Below are 14,955 nucleotides of genomic sequence, written 5' to 3' on the forward strand. Positions count from 1 at the left end.
CTCACCTGTGTTGAAACACCTTCTTTATCAATGAATCTGTTTAAAGCAAGTGAGGTAATTCCTAAATTAAGAGGGAAGTCCAGGAACAGAGCATTTTGTCCCTCATGGAAAGGGTCATGTTGGGAGGTATGTATTGGGTTGCAGTTAGATTTGAGGGATTGAGTTTGGGTGATATTAGGGAAAACATTACAAGGTTATTGTTGTCTGTGCAACAACTTCTATCCGATATAGGTAGACTTGCCATACTATCTCTTTAAATCAGGACACTAATACTAACATACCTCCCAACATGACCCTCTCCAGGAGGGACAGAATGCTCTGCTCCTGGACTTCCCTCTTAATTTCTGATTGCCATCACCTGTGCAGAAACACCTTTCTTATCCATTCACCTGTTCAATACAGGTCCCAGCAATCATAAATTAGGAGAAAAGTCCAGAAGCAGAGCATTGTGTCCCTCCTGGAGAGGGTCATGTTGGGAGGTATGTACTAATACTAATACAGGTACTGTGGCTGACTGACTTCAAGCCAGCATATCACCTGGATTTAATCAGCCACAGAATCTGTGTAATCCATGAGCATCACAGTTTAAAGCAGGGGTTCTCAAACTCGGTCCTCAGGAGACCACACAGTGCATGTTTTCTAGGTCACCCAGCGGGTGCACAGGTGTATTAATTACTCACTGACACATTTTAAAAGGTCCACAGGTGGAGCTAATTATTTCACTTGTGATTCTGTGAGGAGACCTGCAAAACATGCACCGTGTGGGCTCCTGAGGACTGAGTTTGAGAACCTGTGGTTTAAAGGTAATGTAAACCTAGATATAGGATTAAATTCATACTTGCCTACCTGACCCTCTCCATGAGGGAGAAAATGCTCTGTTCTTGGACTTTCCTGGTAATGTATGATTGCCATCACCTGTGGTGAGCTAGTTAATTGATAAGAAAGGTGTTGGCAATCATACATTACCAGGAAAGTCCAGGAACAGAGCATTTTCTCCCTCATGGAGAGGGTCAGGTAGGCAAGTATGAATGACTAAATCCACCAACTTCATGTACTTTAATGTAAACTTTAACTCAATTAATTATTAATGAGATTTGGAGAGACCAACAAGTCTGGTTCATTCAGGAATGATATTTGCCCCTCCCAACTGCGAAGTCTATCAGCATTTATCAGTTGGTGTGTCTAGGCTTAATGACTCACAGCATGCATTGTGAAACTGCTATAGACTTTCAGTGTTTAGTTAAATTCCCTCAGGCTGAGTGACTCAGTGCTAGGCTGCATTTTTATGGTGAACAGGTGTGACTGTCTTTTATTGTCATTTGGAATGCAAACATGACTGTGCACAGTGGTTAGTATTATTGTGAAAATGTATCACATTGTGTATGTTTAGGGGGGGAATTCCTACACCTCTCCATAGGTTTCTAAATTGCAGAAATTCCAAATTGTACACTTCTCCTAAGCAGTAAATAAGCACAACAGCAAATACAGTGCAATATTTATTTATTATCAGGCTCTTATATAGTGTAGCATATTCTGTTGTGCTTTACAATTAGAACAACAGTAATTGAATGAAATGGGCGAAAACAGACAGACATAGAGGTAGGAGAGCCCTGCTCGCAAGCTTACAATCTATAGGGCAAGTTTACAATCTATAGGAATATAGGCTGATACAAAATATCCTCTGGCTATAAATGAAATAAATAGTAATACATTTTGTCAAATGTTTCAGCAACGGTAATCAACAAGGCTAATAATTATCTTAGCGCTATCCATTTTAAAGGCAAATACTGTGAATTTGGGTCAGTTTGCATAGTCTTTACACTGCTGGTCACAAGCATCAGGAATAGTGTCCAGTTTGACGCCACAAATATCATTTTCAGATGACCACAAACAGAGACCATCATATCTTACCAGCTGACCAAAATCATTCTCTGCTATTACACAAGTATTGCACAGCTATATTGGAGCTGTTCTCTGATATCGCCAGCACTATTAAAGCATGCATGGGCAGCTTTATCCTCTTTAATGGTCAGTTACTTAAAGGTATGATGAACACGTCTTGTGTTCAATGTGAACTTTGTAATGTCTGGAGTGTACTGATCTTTAAGCTATGCGATCATATGGACCATTCGGTTTTGACGCAATTAGCAAGCTTTTGTTAATGTACATGAAGAATGTATTAAAAGCACATATGACATTTTGGTGCATTTTTAGTTCTGTTTACTTGTGCAGCTGCAATCCACTTATTCAAGCATGCCTGATATACACATGAAACTGCGTCAAAATCACTTATGTGTTTTCTATGCATTTTGTTAAACTCAGCAGGACTCCATTCATTGCATTGAATGAAGCCATGCAAGTACCTGTTTCCACTTTCCACCTTTCTTTGTATCTAAGTGGCACATGTGTAATGCACCTTTCTATGAAACAATATTCAATTATTCAACTATTCATAGAATGACCTAGAACAGGGGACAAAAGGAAAAAAAGCAGGTTAATAGCAAATACATTATTTTTACCCAGGCCCCTGAGATGCCCAGAATGAAAAGTTTAGGCGATTTGGTGCCACAATGTGCATCATGAAGTCACTGATCCGCTCATTTCTCTGGAGAAGTGGCATACCTATAATCCGAGAGTTCTGAAAAGTTGCTTAATCAATTATTGTCAATGTTTTAAACAGGGACTTGTAAGGGAAGGGTTAACCCCTGGACTGCAGCGTGGTCAAAAAGCTTCAAGGGGGAGATGTCCAGGACATATGAACATACATGTGAAGATTCATGTAACATATGTCCTAGCTTCCTTCCCCAGAAATCAGCAGCTGCCGCAGCATGCCACACACAGCTCCCCCCTGCAGCCTTAGGATGAAACTGTAGCCCAGGGACAGTAGCCGCCACTGCTAGGCAACATAAAACAAAAAAGGCTTTTTTTCAGCTCATTGCAATAAAACTGTAAAATGAGCAGCATTCTAAGGGGGGGCATTTTTTTTTTTTTTGGGGGGGGTTCACCCATTAGCAATTCTGAGGGGACAAGCAGAAAAGTGCAAAAAGCCAGTGGTTTGGGCGCTCTAAAGAGGATTTTGGATGGGTTTAGCCATCAAGGGACCCCATTTTGCTGCAAGTCCTACTCTATCATTCAGAATTCTAAACCTGGTAACTGCTATTTGTCCACTGTCTTATTCCCCCCCTATTGTCTAAGAACAAACCTCAGCTGATTACGAGTGTGCCTTACTATGGTGCAGAGTGCACAGTGCCTGTAGCCATTGGAGCCCTGGGGCGCAGGTAACAGTGCCTCAGCAAAAAAAAAATTAATTGACTAGTCCCTGCAGGACCTCTAGGCTTCAGCCTAGTCAGTCTTATGGATAATTTGGCCCTAAGTAGAACAGTGGATTAATGATATATACTGTATATCAGTGGATTAAATTATTATATATATATATATATATATATAAAATAAAATCTATCTATCTCTATATTCAATAGTCGCAGTACACCCTTTTGTTTCAAAAACTGTGCAGGAAATGGGAAAACGGACTTAGATCCAAGATGGCACCCATGTTTGGTACATACCCTTAAATATAGCGCACCTCATCCATAACTTACTGGAGTATTCAGTTTTCCAATTTCCTGCACAGTTTTTGAAACAAAAGGGTGTACTGCGACTTATGAATCACCCTGTGTGTGTGTGTGTATATATATTAAAAGGGTGTACTGCGACTTATGAATCACCCTGTGTGTGTGTGTGTGTATATATATGTATATATATATATATATATGTGTGTGTATATCTCTCTCTCTCTCTCTCTCTCTCTCTCTCTCTCTCTATATATATATATATATATATATATATATATATATATATCTCTCTCTATATATCAAACGCCGCTGACTCATCACAAAGTCTCTTCAACCATAAGGACTAGGAACTTGACAGTTGGACTGCAGCTTGCCTTTGTGGCGTATGCACCCACTAAGAATGGATTTTTCAAAATTCCACCCACAAAGGTTTAAAAGGGAGGATATTATTGGGAATTCCCCCCTCGCAGAGGAACATTAAGACAGCCCACCCAGCCAGGGCTATAAAAAATGCATGGTGCTGGCTATTCCAAGTTGCATAAGGTGGAAGACACAATGCTCTGTTCCTGGACTTTCTTGACAATGGCAGTTGCAGAGCAGTCCATTATTCAAATAGGGGAGTCATATCAACTGCCACCACAAAACACTGTCAAACATCGCTGGGTTTTGCTCCCTTATTTGAATAATGGACTGCTCTGCAATTGACACTGGCAAGGCAGTCCAGCTTTATGGTTCAGGAGATTTTGGCGGTCATTCAGAGTTGATCGCTAGCTGCCGTTGTTCACAGCACAGCAATCTGGCTAAAAATCATAATTTCTGTGCATGCATATGTACCGCAATGCGCAGGCACGTCGTACGGGTACAATTAGCATCGTGGGTTTGCACAGAGTCTTATAAAGATTCCAGTCGCACAGCCGAATACAGGAAGATTGACATGAAGTGGGTGTTTCTGAGTGTCAATTGACAGTTTTGAAGGAGTGCTTAGAAAAATGCAGGCGTGCCAGGAAAAACACAAGCGTGGCTGGGTGAACGCTGGGCAGGTGTGTGATGTTAAAAGCCGTCCCTCCATCGTTAGAATCAATGCACATGAAGAGTAACTACAGGGCTGGTCTTATTTTGCACAAAGTGATTTTGCAGGCGCTCTGCTGCACAAGCGTTCACACTTCTGCAAAGCGAAAATACACTCCCCAGTGGGCGGTGACAATGCGTTTGCACGGCTGCTAAAAACTGCTAGCGAGCGATCAACTCGGAATGACCCCCTTTGTGATGAGTCAGTGGTATTTGCTATATATATATATATATATATATATATATATATATATATATATATATATATAGTGGATGTAGTGCCCAGCACTCCTGGTCCTATAGTGTATAGGTGCCTGGGTGCCCTCAACAGCAATGGGTATAAACAATCAAGGAAAAAATGGCGTCACTACAGGTCTTAGGGTGGTAAAACTTCAATCAGAAAAATGTAGAAACATCACAAAAAAACTAACGTTTTGGGGCCCGTAGCCCCTTTGTCAAGGTGTGGAAGAAAGGGAAAAAGGGAAGAAAAGAGGGGGAGAGAGGGTCGAAAGGGCGACTGAAAAGGGATGTAGAGGGACACCTTTGATCTCATCTTTTCTATATTCATACGTCCCCGTTGCCCCTCTACATCCCTTTTCAGTTGCCCTTTCGACCCTCTCTCCCCCTCTTTTTTTCTTCCCTTTTTCCCTTTCCCTTTCTTCCAGCCTTTTGCCCTTATCTATATCTTTCCTTACCTCGCTGCATTGACACTAAGAACCACATATGATATGTACAATCTAGACTTTAATATATGAGTTGAACCCCAATAACTTATAATTCTAAATGGAAATATCTTGGCTTTTTAAAAATGACATATGACACATCTACAGTTGTATATTTTCCACCAAGTCTTTATTTAGGATATTCAGTATGCTGTATTAGATTGCCTGCACCGAATATCACGGCACTATGTCACTTTTCTTTGCAGAGCCCGGCGCGCAAGCGCATTGGCGAGCGGCACGGGTTGCCATGGCAACCAAGCCGGGACCCGATCGTCACGCAACAGCCACGGGACACCGGAAGCTGACGGATGGAGGGTGCGACACGATAGTCCACAGGACGCCGGAAGTAACCCGGTGCCCGGCGGCGCGGGCGATGCTCCTCCTCACCTTCCCTCACTCACAGCACAGATCTTTAAAAGGTAAGATAGATTGCACTGTTCACATTACACACACCTTGACAAAGGGGCTACGGGCCCCGAAACGTTGGTTTTTTTGTGACGTTTCTACATTTTTCTGATTGAAGTTTTACCACCCTAAGACCTGGAGTGATGCCATTTTCTCTAACGTCCTAAGTGGATGCTGGGGACTCCGTAAGGACCATGGGGAATAGCGGCTCCGCAGGAGACTGGGCACAAAAGTAAAGCTTTAGAACTACCTGGTGTGCACTGGCTCCTCCCCCTATGACCCTCCTCCAAGCCTCAGTTAAGATTTTGTGCCCGAACGAGAAGGGTGCACACTAGGTGGCTCTCCTGAGCTGCTTAGTGAAAAGTTTAGTTTTAGGTTTTTTTATTTTCAGTGAGACCTGCTGGCAACAGGCTCACTGCATCGAGGGTCTAAGGGGAGAAGAAGCGAACTCACCTGCGTGCAGAGTGGATTGGTCTTCTTAGGCTACTGGACATTAGCTCCAGAGGGACGATCACAGGCCCAGCCATGGATGGGTCCCAGAGCCGCGCCGCCGGCCCCCTTACAGAGCCAGAAGACAGAAGAGGTCCGGAAAATCGGCGGCAGTAGACGTCCTGTCTTCAACAAGGTAGCGCACAGCACTGCAGCTGTGCGCCATTGCTCTCAGCACACTTCACACTCCGGTCACTGAGGGTGCAGGGCGCTGGGGGGGGGCGCCCTGAGACGCAATAAAAACACCTTGGATGGCAAAAAATGCATCACATATAGCTCCTGGGCTATATGGATGCATTTAACCTCTGCCAGAATACATAGAAAAACGGGAGATAAGGCCGCCGATAAGGGGGCGGAGCCTATCTCCTCAGCACACTGGCGCCATTTTCCCTCACAGCTCCGTTGGAGGGAAGCTCCCTGGCTCTCCCCTGCAGTCACTACACTACAGAAAGGGTTAAAAAAGAGAGGGGGGGGGCACTAATTACGCGCAGTATTAAAGATACAGCAGCTATAAGGGGAAAAACACTTTTATAAGGTTATCCCTGTATGTATGTATATATATATATATATATATATATATATATATATATATATATATATATATATATATATATAGCGCTCTGGTGTGTGCTGGCAAACTCTCCCTCTGTCTCCCCAAAGGGCTAGTGGGGTCCTGTCCTCTATCAGAGCATTCCCTGTGTGTGTGCTGTATGTCGGTACGTTTGTGTCGACATGTATGAGGAGAAAAATGATGTGGAGACGGAGCAGATTGCCTGTAATAGTGATGTCACCCCCTAGGGGGTCGACACCTGAGTGGATGAACTGTTGGAAGGAATTACGTGACAGTGTCAGCTCTGTATAAAAGACAGTGGTTGACATGAGACAGCCGGCTACTCAGCTTGTGCCTGTCCAGACGTCTCATAGGCCGTCAGGGGCTCTAAAGCGCCCGTTACCTCAGATGGCAGATATAGACGCCGACACGGATACTGACTCCAGTGTCGACGGTGAAGAGACAAATGTGACTTCCAGTAGGGCCACACGTTACATGATGGAGGCAATGAAAAATGTTTTACACATTTCTGATAATACGAGTACCACCAAAAAGGGGTATTATGTTCGGTGAGGAAAAACTACCTGTAGTTTTCCTGAATCTGAGAAATTAAATGAGGTGTGTGATGATGCGTGGGTTTCCCCCGATAACAACTGATAATTTCTAAAATGTTATTGGCATTATATCCTTTCCCGCCAGAGGTTAGGGTGCATTGGGAAACACCCCCTAGGGTGGATAAAGCGCTCACACGCTTGTAAGGGCTCTACCCTCTCCTGAGATGGCCGCCCTTAAGGATCCTGCTGATAGAAAGCAGGAGGGTATCCTAAAATGTATTTACACACATACTGGTGTTATACTGCGACCAGCAATCGCCTCAGCCTGGATGTGCAGTGCTGGGTTGGCGTGGTCGGATTCCCTGACTGAAAATATTGATACCCTAGATAGGGACAGTATATTTTTGCCTATAGAGCATTTAAAAGATGCATTTCTATATATGCGTGATGCACAGCGGAATATTTGCCGACTGGCATCAAGTCTAAGTGCGTTGTCTATTTCTACCAGTAGAGGGTTATGGACACGACAGTGGTCAGGTGATGCGGATTTCAAACGGCATTTGGAAGCAACATGAGAAGACGACGTATTATCAGGCGCAGTCTTTTCGTGGACAAGCGGGCAAAAGGTTCCTCATTTCTGCCCCGTGACAGAGGGAGAGGAAAAAGGATGCAGAAATCAGCCAGTTCCCAGGAACAGAAACCCTCTCCCACCTCTGCCAAGCCCTCAGTATGACGCTGGGGCTTTACAAGCAGAATCAGGCACGGTGGGGGGCCCGTCTCAATGAATTTCAGCGCGCAGTGGGCTCACTCGCAAGTAGACCCCTGGATCCTTCAGGTGATATCTCAGGGGTACAAATTGGAATTCGAGACGTCTCCCCCTCGCCGTTTCCTAAAGTCGGCTTTACCGATGTCTCCTTCTGACAGGGAGACAGTTTTGGAAGCCATTCACAAGCTGTATTCCCAGCAGGTGATAATCAAGGTACCCCTCCTGCAACAGGGAACGGGGTATTATTCCACACTGTTGGGGTACCGAAGCCGGACGGCTCGGTGAGACCGATTCTAAATCTAAAATCTTTGAACACTTACATACAGAGGTTCAAATTCAAGATTGAGTCACTCAGAGCAGTGATTGCGAACCTGGAAGAAGGGGACTACATGATGTTTCGGGACATCGAGGATGCTTACCTTCATGTCCAAATTTACCCTTCTCACCAAGGGTACCTCAGGTTTATGGTACAGAACTGTCACTATCAGTTCAGACGCTGCCGTATGGATGGTCCACGGCACCCCGGGTCTTTACCAAGGTAATGGCCGAAATTATGATATTCCTTAGAAGGAAGGGAATTTTAGTTATCCCTTACTTGGACGATTCCCTGATAAGGGTAAGATCCAGGGAACAGTTGGAGGTCGGTGTAGCACTATCTCAGGTAGTGTTGCGGCAGCACGATTGGATTCTCAATATTCCAAAATCGCAGCTGGTTCCGACGACTCGTCTTCTGTTCCTAGGGATGATCCTGGACACAGTCCAGAAAAAGGTGTTTCTCCCGGAGGAGAAAACCAGGGAGTTATCCGAGCTAGTCAGGAACCTCCTAAAACCGAGCCAAGTCTCAGTGCATCAATGCACAAGGGTTCTGGGTAAAATGGTGGCTTCCTACGAAGCAATCCCATTCGGCAGATTCCACGCAAGAACTTTCCAGTGGGACCTGCTGGACAAATGGTCCGGGTCGCATCTTCAGATGCATCAGCGGATAACCCTGTCACCAAGAACAAGGGTGTCCCTCCTGTGTTGGTTGCAGAGTGCTCATCTTCTAGAGGGCCGCAGATTCGGCATTCAGGACTGGGTCCTGGTGACCACGGATGCCAGCCTGCGAGGCTGGGGAGCAGTCACACAGGGAAGGAATTTCCAGGGCTTATGGTCAAGCCTGGAGACATCACTTCACATAAATATCCTGAAGCTAAGGGCCATTTACAATGCTCTAAGCTTAGCAAGTCCTCTGCTTCAAGGTCAGCCGGTGTTGATCCAGTCGGACAACATCACGGCAGTCACCCACGTAAACAGACAGGGTGGCACAAGAAGCAGGAGAGCAATGGCAGAAGCTGCAAGGATTCTTCGCTGGGCGGAAAATCATGTGATAGCACTGTCAGCAATTCCGGGAGTGGACAACTGGGAAGCAGACTTCCTCAGCAGACACGACCTCCACCCGGGAGAGTGGGGACTTCACCCAGAAGTCTTCCACATGATTATAAACCGTTGGGAAAAACTCGACCGGTATTGCGCCAGGTCAAGGGACCCTCAGGCAATAGCTGTAGACGCTCTGGTAACACCGTGGGTGTACCAGTCAGTGTATGTGTTCCCTCATCTGCCTCTCATACCCAAGGTACTGAGATTGATAAGATGGAGAGGAGTAAGCACTATATTCGTGGCTCCGGATTGGCCAAGAAGGACTTGGTAACCGGAACTTCAAGAGATGCTCACGGAGGATCCGTGGCCTCTACCTCTAAGAAGGGACCTGCTCCAGCAAGGACCCTGTCTGTTCCAAGACTTACCGCGGCTGCGTTTGACGGCATGGCGGTTGAACGCCGGATACTGAAGGAAAAAAGGCATTCCGGATGAAGTCATCCCTATCCTGATCAAAGCCAGGAAGGATGTAACCGCAAAACATTATCACCGCATTTGGCGAAAATATGTTGCGTGGTGCGAGGCCAGTAAGGCCCGACGGAGGAAATTCAACTGGGTCGATTCCTACATTTCCTGCAAACAGGAGTGTCTATGGGCCTGAAATTGGGGTCCATTAAGGTTCAAATTTCGGCCCTGTCAATTTTCTTCCAAAAAGAACTAGCTTCAGTCCCTGAAGTTCAGACGTTGTAAAAGGGGTACTGCATATACAGCCTCCTTTTGTGCCTCCAGTGGCACCTTGAGATCTCAATGTAGTTTTTGGGTTCCAAAAGTCACATTGGGTTGAACCACTTAAATCTGTGGAGTTAAAATATCTCACATGGAAAGTGGTCATGCTGTTGGCCCTGGCCTGGGCCAGGCGCGTGTCAGAATTGGCGGCTTTATCCTGTAAAAGCCCTTATCTGATTTTCCATTCGGACAGGGCGGAATTGAGGACTCGTCCTCAGTTTCTCCCTAAGGTGGTTTCAGCGTTTCACCTGAACCAACCTATTGTGGTGCCTGCGGCTACTAGGGACTTGGAGGACTCCAAGTTGCTAGACGTTATCAGGGCCCTGAAAATATATGTTTCCAGGACGGTTGGAGTCAGAAAATCTGACTCGCTGTTTATCCTGTATGCACCCAACAAGCTGGGTGCTCCTGCTTCTAAGCAGACTATTGCTCGTTAGATTTGTAGTACAATTCAGCTTGCACATTCTGTGGGCTCATCTTGGGCGGCTGCCCGAGGGGTCTCGGCTTTACAACTTTGCCGAGCAGCTACTTGGTCAGGAGCAAATACGTTTGTAAAATTCTACAAAATTGATACCCTGGCTGAGGAGGACCTGGAGTTCTCTCATTTGGTGCTGCAGAGTCATCCGCACTCTCCCGCCCGTTTGGGAGCTTTGGTATAATCCCCATGGTCCTTACGGAGTCCCCAGCATCCACTTAGGACGTTAGAGAAAATAAGAATTTACTTACCGATTAATTCTATTTCTCGTAGTCCGTAGTGGATGCTGGGCGCCCATCCCAAGTGCGGATTGTCTGCAATACTGGTACATAGTTATTGTTACCAAAAAAATCGGGTTATTGCTGTAGTGAGCCATCTTTTCTAGAGGCTCCTCTGTTATCATGCTGTTAACTGGGTTTAGATCACGAGTTGTACGGTGTGATTGGTGTGGCTGGTATGAGTCTTACCCGGGATTCAAAATCCTTCCTTATTGTGTACGCTCGTCCGGGCACAGTATCCTAACTGAGGCTTGGAGGAGGGTCATAGGGGGAGGAGCCAGTGCACACCAGGTAGTTCTAAAGCTTTACTTTTGTGCCCAGTCTCCTGCGGAGCCGTTATTCCCCATGGTCCTTACGGAGTCCCCAGCATGGACTACGAGAAATAGAATTATCGGTAAGTAAATTCTTATTTTTTCCTTGATTTTATATATATATATATATATATATATATATATAACGGGCCGGATTAAAATCATACCACACCCGCTATCTCCCATCTAAAGTGACAGGAGATAGAGGGGCAGTATTCAAATGTACCCCGTTATCACGCTGATCACGCTCACTACAGTCTGGTTTAGGCATGTCAAGCGCCTAAACCCGACTAAAGTAGAGATGAGCGGGTTCGGCTCCTTGAGAACCGAATCATACCAAACTTCACTATACGAGCCCGGATCCGAGCCCAGCTCAGGTTTTCCCACCTGACTCGGAAACCAGAATGAGGCAAAACATCATCATCCCGCTGTCGGATTCTCATGGGTTTTGGATACCATATAAGGAGCCGCGCGTCGCCACCATTTTCACTCCGGAATTGGAGAGTGTAGCGAGAGGACGTGTCTCCGTCCTCCGTGTCTGTGCGGGAGGGAAAGTGGGGTGGCGATTCCAGTGCTGTCTTGTGCTGCTCAGTCCAGTGTAGTGTCTTATGCTGCATCAGTCCAGTCACAGTGGTGGTGTCCTCTGCTGCCATATGTCCAGTGTAGCTGTATAAGTCCAGTGCAGTGGTGCTGTGTTGTCCAGCATCAGTACAGTGGTAGTGTCTTGTGCTGCATCAGTGCAGTCACAGTGGTGGTGTCCTCTGCTGCCATATGTCCAGTGCTGCTGTATAAGTCCAGTCCATTGCAGTTGTGCTGTGTTGTCCTGCATCAGTCCGGTGGTGCTGCCGTATAAGTCCGGTGGTGCTGCCGTATAAGTCCGGTGGTGCGGCCGTATAAATCCAGTGGTACTGGCGTATAAATCCAGTCCAGTGATACTGCCGTGTAAATCCAGTGGTACTGCCGTATATGTCCAGTCCAGTGATACTGCCATATATATGTCTAGTGGTACTGCCATATAATTCCAGTGCTACTGCCGTATAAATCCAGTCATACTGGAATATCAATCCAGTCCAGTGATACTGCCGTATAAATCCACTGATACTGCCGTATATGTCCAGTGGTACTGCCATATAAATCCAGTCCAATGCAGTGATAAATCCAGTCCAGTGATATAAATCACTGGAATTATGTGTCCAGTGGTACTGCAATATAATTTCAGTGAAACTGCCGTATATGTCCAGTGGTGCTGCAGTATAAATCCAGTGGTACTGGTGTATAAATCCAGTCCAGTGATACTGCTGTATAAATTCAGTGATACTGCCATATAAATCCAGTCCAGTGGTACTGTCCTGTGCTGTATATTGTTTACTCCAAATAAAGGGGTTATTAATATTTAATCCAAATATTTTTTTTTCAGGGTTTGCCCTGTATGGTGTAGGGGTACGTTCTCTTGTGTCGCATATTGTGTTATATAACTCCAGAAAAATAATGGAGAACAAAAATTTGGAGGATAAAATAGGGAAAGATCAAGAACCACTTCCTCCTAGTGCTGAAGCTGCTGCCACAAGTCATGACATAGACGATGAAATGCCATCAACGTCGTCTGCCAAGGCCGATACCCAATGTGATAGTAGAGGGCATGTAAAATCCAAAAAGCCAAAGTTCAGTAAAAAGACCTAAAAAATAAATTTAAATGGTCTCAGGAGAAATGTAAACTTGCCAATATGCCATTTACGACACGGAGTGGCAAGAAACATCTAAGGCCCTGGCCTATGTTTATTACTACTACTAGTCGTTCAGCTTCACATGACGATGGAAGCCCTCGTCCTTCTGCTGGAAAAATGAGAAGAGTTAAGCTGGCAAAAGCACAGCAAAGAACTGTACATTCTAAGATGGTATCACAAATCCCCAAGGAGAGTCCAAGTGTGTCGGCGGTTGCGATGCCTGACGCTCATTCCACCATTTGCACGCCCTCTGCAAGTGCTGGAAGGAGCACCCACAGTCCAGTTTCTGATATTCAGATTGAAGATGTCACTGTTGAAGTACACCAGGATGAGAATATGGGTGTTGCTGATGCTGAGGAGGAAGTTGACAATGAGGATTCTGATGGTGATGTGGTTTGTTTAAATCAGGCACCGGGGGAGACAGTTGTTGTACGTGGGATGAATAAGCCTATTGTCATGCCTGGGCAAAATACCAAAAATTCCACCTCTTCGGTGTGGAATTATTTCTCCACAAATTCGGACAACAGGTGTCAAGCCGTGTGTTGCCTTTGTCAATCCGTAATAAGTAGGAGTAAGGACGTTAACCACCTAGGAACACCCTCCCTTATACGTCACCTGCTGCTAATTAAACAGAAGTCATTGTCAAGTTCAGAAACTTTGGGTAAGAGCGTAAGCAGTCCACTGACACCTAAATCCCTTCTTCCTCTTGTATCCAAGCTCCTGTAAGCCACACCACCAACTCCCTCAACGTCAACTTCCTCCTGCCGTATAAGTCCAGGGGTACTGCCGTATAAGGCCAGTCCAGTGGTGCTGTCTTGTGCTGCATCAGTACAGTGGTGGTGTCTTTTGCTGCCATAAGTCCAGTGGTGGTGTCTTGTGCTGCCATAAGTCCAGTGGTGTTGTCCTGTGCTGTATATTATTTACTCCAAATTTAAGGGTTATACACATTACTTATATTATTATCCATATCATTTTTACAGGGTTTGCCCTGTGTGGTGTAGGGGTACGCTCGCCTGTGCTGCATATTATTATAATAGCTCCAAATAAAAGGGTTATTATCCAAATTAATTTTACAGGCTTTGCTGTGTGTGTAGTTTAGAGGTACGCTCTCCTGTGCCACCAATATTGTGCGTGTATTACCTCTGGGCAAATTCCAGCATGTCCCATGTTGTTTGTGTAGCACACTTTTGTCGCTTAGCTTAGCCATCCAGCGACCTTGGTGCACCTCTTTTATTTTTTATTTTTTTCTTTCTTTGCATGATGTGCTGTTTGGGGCCTAGTTTTTAAAACTGCCATTCTGTCTCACACTGCATGCCACTCCCAGATGGGCCAGGTGTTTGTGCCGCCCACTTTGGTCACTTAGCTTAGTCATCCAGCGACCTTTTGGCCTAAAAACAATATTGTGAGGTGTTCAGAATAGACTGGAAATGAATGGAAATGAATGTTATTGATGTTAATAATACAGTAGGATCAAAATTACACCCAAATTCTGTGATTTTAGCTGTTTTCAAAAATCATCCAGATCTAAAACCAAAACACGAAAGGGTGGTTTTGTCAAAACCAATCCAGATCCAAAACACGAGCATGGAACCAGAACCAAAACCAAAACATGAAATGTGCCCGCCGTATATCTCTAGACCACAGGTTCTAAAACTCGGTCCTCAGGACCCCACACGGTGCATATTTTGCAGGTCTCCTCACAGAATCACAAGTAACACAATTAGCTCCACCTGTGGACCTTTTAAAATGTGTCAGTGAGTAATTAATACACCTGTGCACTTACTGGGTTACCTACAAAACATGCACTGTGTGGGGTCCTGAGGACCGAGTTTGAGAACCACTGCTCTAGACTAAAGTAATTGGCACGATCGTGAAGAGACCCGTTTGGGCGCCCAAATGGGT

At 45.3% G+C, this 14,955-nt stretch overlaps 1 long non-coding RNA gene across 1 annotated transcript in view; it reads left to right on the forward strand.

Annotated features, from left to right (window-relative positions):
• The first annotated feature begins 730 nt into the window (after positions 1 to 730).
• The window catches only part of LOC134928996 (uncharacterized), a 36,512-nt gene continuing 22,287 nt past the window's right edge, over positions 731 to 14,955 (forward strand). The window contains exons 1-2 of the long non-coding RNA XR_010178193.1: positions 731 to 803; positions 5,569 to 5,781. This is a non-coding gene — a long non-coding RNA (uncharacterized LOC134928996). The remainder of the gene's footprint in view (positions 804 to 5,568; positions 5,782 to 14,955) is intronic.

This window comes from Pseudophryne corroboree, chromosome 5 (genome assembly GCF_028390025.1).
Source record: "Pseudophryne corroboree isolate aPseCor3 chromosome 5, aPseCor3.hap2, whole genome shotgun sequence".
NCBI lineage: Eukaryota > Metazoa > Chordata > Amphibia > Anura > Myobatrachidae > Pseudophryne > Pseudophryne corroboree.